Source organism: Elephantulus edwardii, unplaced genomic scaffold (assembly GCF_000299155.1).
Source record: "Elephantulus edwardii isolate Elephantulus edwardi_28Jun2011 unplaced genomic scaffold, EleEdw1.0 scaffold00086, whole genome shotgun sequence".
In the NCBI taxonomy this organism is placed as follows: Eukaryota; Metazoa; Chordata; class Mammalia; order Macroscelidea; family Macroscelididae; genus Elephantulus; species Elephantulus edwardii.
The window spans coordinates 720,372-729,265 of record NW_006399836.1 but is presented as its reverse complement, the minus strand read 5'-3'; positions in this window follow the sequence as shown (position 1 = coordinate 729,265).

The following is an 8,894-nucleotide window of genomic DNA, read 5'->3' as shown; positions in this document are numbered from 1 at the left end:
CAACCCCAAGGACAGTCCCATTCTACAACAGTGGCACCATGCAATATTTGTCCCTTTGTGACTGGGACATTTCACTCAGCATAATGTTCTCCAGAGTCAACAATTTTGAGTAGAGAAGGGATATTTTCTAATGCTTCTTGCCTCCCTCCGAGGGCCGTGACCATCACCGTTGTCCCTGCTCAAGTGGTGAGTGGGGCAAGGGAAGAGGGTGCTGACCTCGCCCCTTCCTGAGGCTGCCCAGCCTCATGCCAGCACTGTAATCCTTGCTCTAGGCTCGACATCTGACCCAATGGGGGCAATGGGGTTCTTCCCTGAAAATATAAAGCTGGATGCAGGGAAAGTGGGGTCTGAGGGTAAGCTGGGGCCTGGGGTAGACTAGGGTCTGAGGGTGGGCTGGGGCCCAAGGTGGCCTGAGCTCTGGTCCTCATTGACAGCTGCCTGTCCAAGGCTCCCACCTTGGCTGATGCCTGCGTCACTGGTCTTCCCCTATGGCACTCTTGTTTCTGGACTGCCCCTTTATTGACCGTCCTCCCAGACAAGAAAATTCAAACCCAAACTCCTGCTGCCAAGCAGATCCTGACTGGTAGCGATCCTGGACAGAGTGGACCTGCCCTCAAGATTCCTCTTCACACAAGCCAGGCTGCCTCATCTTCCTCTGATGGAGCTCCTGGTGGATTTGAACCAATGACCTTTCATTTAGTCCCTGAGCACTTAACCACTGCACCCCCAAGGCTCCTGTCCTAGATAGCAGCCCCTCGTCCTTAAACTGCTCAGCGAGGTTCCTATGGTCTCGGAAAGAGTTAACAAGCCTGACAAGCTCGTGTTTGTCCTCTTGGCCCAGGACGAGCCCCAGCCCGCTGTGGCCCAGCCCCAGCACCCCCCTCCCAGCAGGCTCACTGTGCTGGTGCTGGCACTGCCCCGTCCCTGCACCCCACAGTGGCAGACGGCGAGGGACCTTGCCAACCGCTCACTGAGGCCCCAGCCAGGGCGAGTCTGCATCTCTCCGAGGCGTCCCTCCACCCACAGCTTCGCACTGTGAAGGGGGGAGCATCAGGAAGGGGCCAGACCTGCCACCAGCCTGGCCTGATAGAGGAGGGTGTGAAGGGTCTGACTCCAGGAGGGACTGGGTGCCTCAGGTCTGGGTGGCCCCAGGCGCTCAGTTCCTCATTCATTACCAAAGATGCAGGATGCTGCTTACCGAGGTGCCAGAGACTTCCTGTCCCTCTCCCCACCCTCAGCTGCCTCTGGAGAGTGAAGTTGGGACAATGCCACTCAGGTCCCAGACTTCTGGAGCCAAACAGGCCACCCTGCAGGACAGACGTGTTCACTGAGGGAAACAGCACTGGAAGGGGATGTAAGGGCGGGCCGGGGCTGCCCCAGCTCTGTCCCAGCTGTCCTTAACCATCCAGTGCCCACGCGGAGGCTGCTCCTGGCATCTGAGGAGGTGCCTTGAGAACCTATGTGGGGTGGGGTGCTCCTAGGAAACGCTCCCCTTTCATTCTCAGAGCTCTGGATAGAATAGGGAGCATTTCAGCAAGTGCAGCCTGCCCTCCCCTCCCCAGGCGTCTGTGTACCTTGATGGGCTGCTCTCACCGTTCAGCTGGGGTCCAGGAGCCCGTGTGTGCTCTTGCCTCAGTTTCCCCATTCGTGCCAAAGCAGGCGGGATGCTGAGTCCTGAGTCCAGTTCTGCAGCCTCAGGTCTGGGGCTGGGTGCCCTGCCCCCGGTGGCCTGGTTCTGCCCGAGACCGTGTGGGTGGCGGAGGTGGCATGTGCCAGGGCTGCCTCCGACCTTCCAGCCGGCTCCCCCCGGGGTGATGACAGGAGCTGACGGCTTGGCAGTGGCTCCTGGGAGGCAGCAGCCGGGCTGGCGGCCGGGCCCATGGGGATGACGGGAGGGGGCTCCCTGAAGAACAAAGAGCTGAGGCTGCTGGGCCTTTGAGAGGTGACCCGAGATGTGGGTGAGGGGCTGGGTGCCGGCCCTGCTTGGATGGGTGATCCTCAGGAAGGACACACACGGGGTCACAGGAGGACCAGGTGGCTGGTGAGTGGAGGACAGCGCTGAACTGACCCCAAGGTGTCTCCTAGCGGGGAGATCTTTGTAGAAGCTGATGCCACCTCTTTCTTCGGCAAATCAAGTGGCCTTAGGGGGACAGCCGATGGGTGCTTCAACTCCAGTGCCACCAGGGCTTCATGGAGCACATGGGTGTGCACGATTTGGAGTCCCTGGTGACCAGGCGGGCCCAGGCAGGTCGCCCAGCCTCTCTGAGCCTCAGTTTCCACCCCTGCACCACTGAGTACATAACACACGCAGCTCACTGCTCTCACGGGGCCGCCTGCAGTCCTCGCCGGGTCCAACAAATGTTTCCGGAGAGAGTGAAGGAGCAGTTGGGGGACAGGACGGTTAGCCCAGGTTCGGCCCACAGCCCTCCTCGGTCCTGGCCACCTCGAGTTCAAGGCCTCTTCAAGGGGACCCCGTGAGTGCAGAGGGGGCAGACGACCACGGCATTTGTCTTCGGAGCCGCTGGTCGGCTTGAACCGCCGACCTTCCTGTTAGAAGATGGTGCGTGGTCATTGAACTAGCAAAGCTCCTCATGACCTCATTGCTGTTTGGTGCGCTGAGTCAATTCTGCATCCTAGACACCCTGTAGGATCGAGGAGAACTGCCCCGTTGGGTGTCCCCAGAGGGTGTAAGAACAGTGAGTTGATTCAACTGTATCAAACAGCAGTTCTTACAGACAGAAGCCTGGTGGAGCAGACTAAAGCATTGACCTGCTAAGTGAAAGTTTGTCTGTTTGAATCTTGTCTCTAGGAGAAAGGTGTAGTGGCCTGTTTGCCGTTGAAAACCCCACGGGGCAGTTCTCTGTCCTATAGGTCAAAGGCCTGTCGCTGTGGGTCAAAACTGACTTAATGGCACAGGACGACTTTGTCCAACTCAGACCGACAAGGACTAGAGATGACAGAAGGAGAACAGACGCCTTTGAATTGTGGCGTTAAGACGAGGACTGAAGATGCCACGGGCTGGAAGAGGAGCACACCGGTCTGTCCTGGAGGAGTGCAACCAGGGTGCCCCAGTGAGGCACAGACGGGGACGCTTCCTCTCACATACTCTGGGCGTGTTGTCTGGAGGGTCCTCGGAAAAGGAAAAGGCATCGTGATGGTGAAGGTGGAGGGAGGGCCTGGGAAAGAGGAAGCCCCGCAGGAAGACGGGCCGACTGACACGGTGCATCCGAGGCTGTGAGGGCGGCGTGGGGAGGGCAGGCAGGTCTGCCGTTCATGGCATCTCTGTGGACCACAGATGATTCGAGGGGAAAAGACGGGAAATCTCCCCCCACGTAATCAATGGCAGCCCCTGAAAACCCACCGCAGGGTCCGCTATGCGTCCATTCCAATGCAACAACAACAAGAAGCCTCACACCACAGCGGCCACTGTCGTCACATGAACTTGACACCATGGGTGTGTATTTTCCATCACTGCTTGTGCCCCGTTTAGTCTTTCTCCCACAGAGCTGCTGGGTGAGTTTGAACCTGAGTTCAGGTAGCAGTCAAGTCAACTGTTGGGCCACCAGGGCTATCTGCCAGATATGTGTTGTCATGTACCATCGAGTCAGTTGTGACAAGTTAGTGACAGCTTTGCGGTTGCCGCCCTTTGTGGTTGTGGTTATTGGTCGAGGATCGGGAGGACACGCCAGCGTGGAGTCCCAGGTCAGTCAGGATAGCGTCTGGAGGAGGAAGAGGATGGAGGTGCCCCAGGGGGTGGCAGCCCCAGGAGTGGAGGGAGGAGCACCGGCCTGGGCCAGGCTGCGCGCAAGGAGACTCGTGTGGCTACCAGGAGCCGGTCGTGACCTTGATCTGTCTAGCCAGGTTAGGAAGGGAAACGCAGCCAGGGCGATGGGACGTGGACAGAGGGCGTGATGCTTAAGTGCCGAGACCTGGCAAATGGACAAGCAGATGGAGGGGAGCAGGTGTGCAGGAGGCAGAAACTGGGGAGAAGACCCCTTGGCCAAGGGCCCCAAGGGGGAAGGGAGAGAGGCCGGAGGAGGAGGGGAGGACTGCAGGGGGAGAGGTCTGTGCCTTTGGAGGTCTCTGTAGGCCCCTGGGGTGTCAGACAGGGAGCTGGGGGTCACAGAGGAGGGATCACAGAACTGTGAGGAAGGGACTGGGTGGATAGCCTGTGAGGAGAACAGACGGGGGTTATATATATCAGTCCTGCTGGACCTCGCCCACCCAGGTCAGCTCCAAACCCACATGGGAGGGACGTTACTGCCCTGGCAGATGTGACAGTCACACTAGTATTGGGTCCCCCTGGACAAGTGGGATTCAGCAGTTGCTGGGGTGATCCCAACTTCTATGACAGACTTCTAATGGCCTGGAGCTACCACCGAGCCTCCCAGGACAGCCTTACCCTGCTGGGCCCAGGTTCTGGGGTACCAGAGAGTCCCAGGGACCTTTACATTTTAGGGAGACTCTCTGGGCACTGTGGGCTTGGGGCAGGAGCAGGGACCCAGCCTAGAGCAGCGCACAGCTTCATTCTGTGTTTGAGGTTTTCTTCCAGCTTAGTGCTGGGGGTTCAGGGCCAGCATTGGGGGATCACAGCAGAAAGGGGTGGGCAGGCTTCTCTGATTTGCATGGGAGACCATGACCTATCCTGGGACCTGGACTGCCAGGAACGGCACAAGGGGAGTGCTCCCAGGGCCAGGCTCTCACAGCGGCTGCATGCTGGCTTCATAAGGCAGAGTGCTGCAATCCATTAGTGATGTCTGCTCTGGACACACATGGATGGCACACATTCAGACTAAGGTGTGAATGACTGCCATGGTGGCATCGCAGAGGCCGGCTAAGGGACATGAAGTTGCCAGATGGGACTCCTTTGAGGTCAAGTGCCTCACCTCCCACTCTCTTCTCCCCAGCACCTTTGTTCTGGGTCTGGGCCCATCTGGGCTCCTTCCAGACGTCTGTGCTGCACCCCACTGCCAGATGCCAGGCCCACATTCAAAGCGTCTTTTTATCTGAGTCTCTCACAGGCCCACGGTGTAAGGATGAGGTGAGGGCTGGGGTCAGCGGAAAGCTGGGGTCAGCAGAGACCTAGGGGTCAGAAAAGGGGTTGGGGGTCAGCAGAGAGCTGGGGTCAGTGGTGAGCTGGACTCAGAAGAGGTCTGAGGTCAGTGGAGGACAAGGAGAGCACCCCTTCTTCAGAAAAGGAAACTGGGGCTCTGTGAATCAAAATGCGGGATCTGGGGCCACACAGCCCTGGGGACAGGCCCAGTGTCATATACTCCCACCTGTGTGATGTCCAGGAAGCTATGGTGGACCAGATAGGGCTGTGGGGCCTGGCCTGGCAGGCCGGGGTGATGTCTGGACCACTGGGGTTTCCATGGTGTTGGATGGAGCTGGCCTGTCCCTCGGCCGGGGAGAACTGGAAGCAGGCTGGGCAGGTGTCCTGGAGTTTGGAAGTCGATCTTCCAGTCTGAACAGTGATGTTGTCATTGTTGTTGTTGTTGTTGTTAGGTGCTGCTGAAGTCAGTTCTCCCAGCGGCTCCGTCATAACAGAATGAGTCTTGCCCCTTCCTCACCCTCTGCTGTTGGGAGCCCATGGTCGCAGCCCTGGGCCAGGCCTTCTTGCTGAGGGGCTTCTGTGCTGCTGACCCGCGGTTTACCAAACACGATGACCTTCTCCAAGGACTGGTCATTTCGGACAACACGTCTAGTGCACGTGAGACCATCTCACTGTTCATCCTTCCGAGCTGCACCCTCCCTGCCCCTCTTCCGACAGACTAGCTTGTTGCAGGGTGGGTGGGGCATCGGCTATGATTCATGGACTGCCCAGCCTCTCGGAATCTCAGGTTTCTCATCTCTACATGGGCTTCTGGTCCCCTTTCCCAGGCCCAGTACTCCCAGCTGAGGTCCTGGCCCTGGTGGGAACCAAACCACGTACAATGCACATCATGTGCGGCCACCACCGTCTGTCGGTGGCCTTTGCGTATGAGGCTGAACGGGTTTCAGCAGAACTCCCAGACCAACATGGGCGTGGAGGAGAGATCCAGTGAGGGACTGAAAATTCAGGTCACAATGGCTGGTCCCATCGTGCAAGGGGCTTCCTTACAGGACGCTCCGGAGTCTTGACCCTGGTACTGGGAGGGCGCCAGGAGCTGGTCATCTCTCTGGAGGGCCGTGGTCACCGTACTGTCCTGGTTCTCACAGTCTGCAGGGAGTGGCCGGTTCTGCCTGACTTTGTCTGGGCCTCTGTCTTGACTCCCAGGAACTCTAAGCCTGGACCGGGGGACATCATTCCTGGAGTGTGTCTGCCAGTGACAAATGCCCCCCTGTCCAGGCAAATGTGACTGATGGTGACCAGGGGACAATCAGTCACGTGCTGTGAGCACATTGTGTCCGGACCCGGCTTCCTGGGTCAGGTGGGAGGGTGGTCATCTGGACCGCAGGCTGGCAAGGAGTGGCTGGAGCAAACCCAGGGGTGAGATGGGGCATCGCAGGGAAGTCCCAAGTTCCTGAGTAAGTCGGCGCAGACTGTCAGAAGGGAATCCCCAGGGGTGGAGTTGAGGATTGTAACGATGTTAACAGGACCATTTGCTGGACACCCTTGATGTCTCACTGGTCTCACAGAAGAAGAGACAGAGGGTCAGGGTCAGAGCTGCAGGCAGCAGAGGCAGGGCTTGAACTAGCAGTCAGGACATGGATCAGGAGCCGGACTCACCAAGCATGGTGGGGGATAGGGAGAGCCCAGGGTCCCTGTTAAGGTGCGATGTTCCCCTCTGGGCTGCTCTGGGCATAGAAAAAGGTTGGTGCAAGCCCTGTGGCTGACTGCTGGACCAGAGACTCTGACTGGGTGGGCAGGTCCAGACTTCAAACTGAAAAACACAGCCCAGTGCCTCTGAATCACTTCTGATGCATGGTGCCCCTCCCCTGGGCTGCTGGAGCTGTAAACTTTCACAGGAGGAGACTGCAGGGTGGCTGGGGGATTTGATTTGCTAACCTTGTAGTTGACACACTGAGCTAGCAGAGTTCCTGGGGGCTGGCGGTGCACACCTCAGAGGGTCCAACCCAGCAGAGGTGAGATGTAAGCCAGGCTCCATCCTCCAAGCTCCAGCCTGTCACCTTTCCCAGGAAACTTCTCCTGTCCCTTCTCCACAAGCACACCACCACCGAGGTACTTCTACAGGACCAAGGACACGGCCCCAGGGCCTTTCCACGCCAGGCTATAATCTCCATGGAAGCAGATTCTTGTCCTGTGTGCGTGGCTGGTGAGTTCATAGCACCAACCTGGTTAGCAAGCAGTCCATGTTTTACCGCTGTGCCACCAGGCTCCCTGCTGACTTTGGCGCCCCTGATCCCCAGGGTCTAACACAGAGTTTGGCATGTTGCAGGAGCCCAGGAATGTCTGTGGACTCTCCCGCGTGTTGACCACGCACCATGACCAGGCACCATGCTGGACCCAAGAAGGGTTTGAACACATACGTCATCCTGTGGAGAGTGGTCCTGGGGGCCACTGTGGCCAGGGCCTTGCCAGCATGCCCTCCACACTCTGCTCACCCCCTCCCGGAACACCCCCCCCACCCCTTCCTTCATCGCATTCTGAGGCCCGTAGGATAATCAGAGACGCCACAAATGTCCTGCATGTTAAGGACCCATGATCAGCTTCCCGCCGGGTTGGGCAGGCTTCACCGGGCACACCCACTCATGACGGGCACCAGCCACAGGTCCGTGTCCCCCCAGCGTCATGCCAGCGACCTGGCTTTGGAGGCTGCTGCAAAGTGGGAGGACCCGAGTTCTCAGAGCAATCTCTCCCTGTCTGGACGCTGGTTCCCAGCCGGGGCACTGTCACCTCTTTGTCGGCTTGTCATGCTGACGTCTCTTTCCTGTTGCTGTCGTGTTGGGAGCCATGACATGTGCAGGCATTTCAAACACCAGCAGAATCACGTGCGTGGACGAGTTCCCGGGAAGCTTCCAGACGAAGGCAGGTCGGAAAGAAAGGCCCGGTGACCTACTGGCTGACATTTTCGTTACTGTCAGGTGCTGCGGGCCGCATTGACTCACAGCTACCCTTCATGTAACAGCCCTGCCCGGCCCTGCGTCCCCTCACCATCCCGCCTCAGTCACTGTGTCCTCCTCTCTCTGACACCCGACCCCTACTTACCCAGCACGGTGCCAGGGCTGGCTCCTCCTGGTAACATGCCCGAGGTATGTGACACACAGTCTCAAAGACACCCTGGCTGCACGTATAAAAACGAGCCAGTGGAAACTGTACAAACAACCACGGCGCCCTGGCTGATGTGAGGTGAGGAGATGGAGCCCTGGACGATATGGTGAGAGCAGACGGAGCCCTGGACGATATGGTGGGAGGACCGGAAAGACAGTGCAGGGCTGGGCAGCGTTTCGTGGCCGTGCAGGGCTGCCAGGACACCACGCTGACCTTCAGGCAGATGCGGCAGCCACAGAGAGGCGGCTGTGGCTGTGGGACGTGGTCCTGGAAGGAGGATCCCCCCGGGGAACACCGTTCACACCACACTCCCTGCACGTTCGAGCGTCACACTGGCTGTCCTGCGTTCCCACCTGACCTCATGCTGCTGCCGCCACCCTTGGCTCTCGGCCGTGGCTGGAAGCCACACTGCCCTGCCCACCTGTGGGTTGGACCAGGGAGATGGGGTTGTTCTGGGAGCTGGGGGTGAACCGTGAGAATTTCATGGGTTGACATTATAAATACATCGCCAGGCCTTTCTTCTTAGTCTTATCCTGGAATCTCTCCTGAAACCTAATTGGAATCATAGCAGGTTTCCACTGACAGGTGGGTGATACTTACGCATAAAGCTCTTTGTCTGGGAAGTGAACTTTCGTTCCACAGATGAAAGGCAAGAATTCTCCCACTGGCCACACTGTCCCTC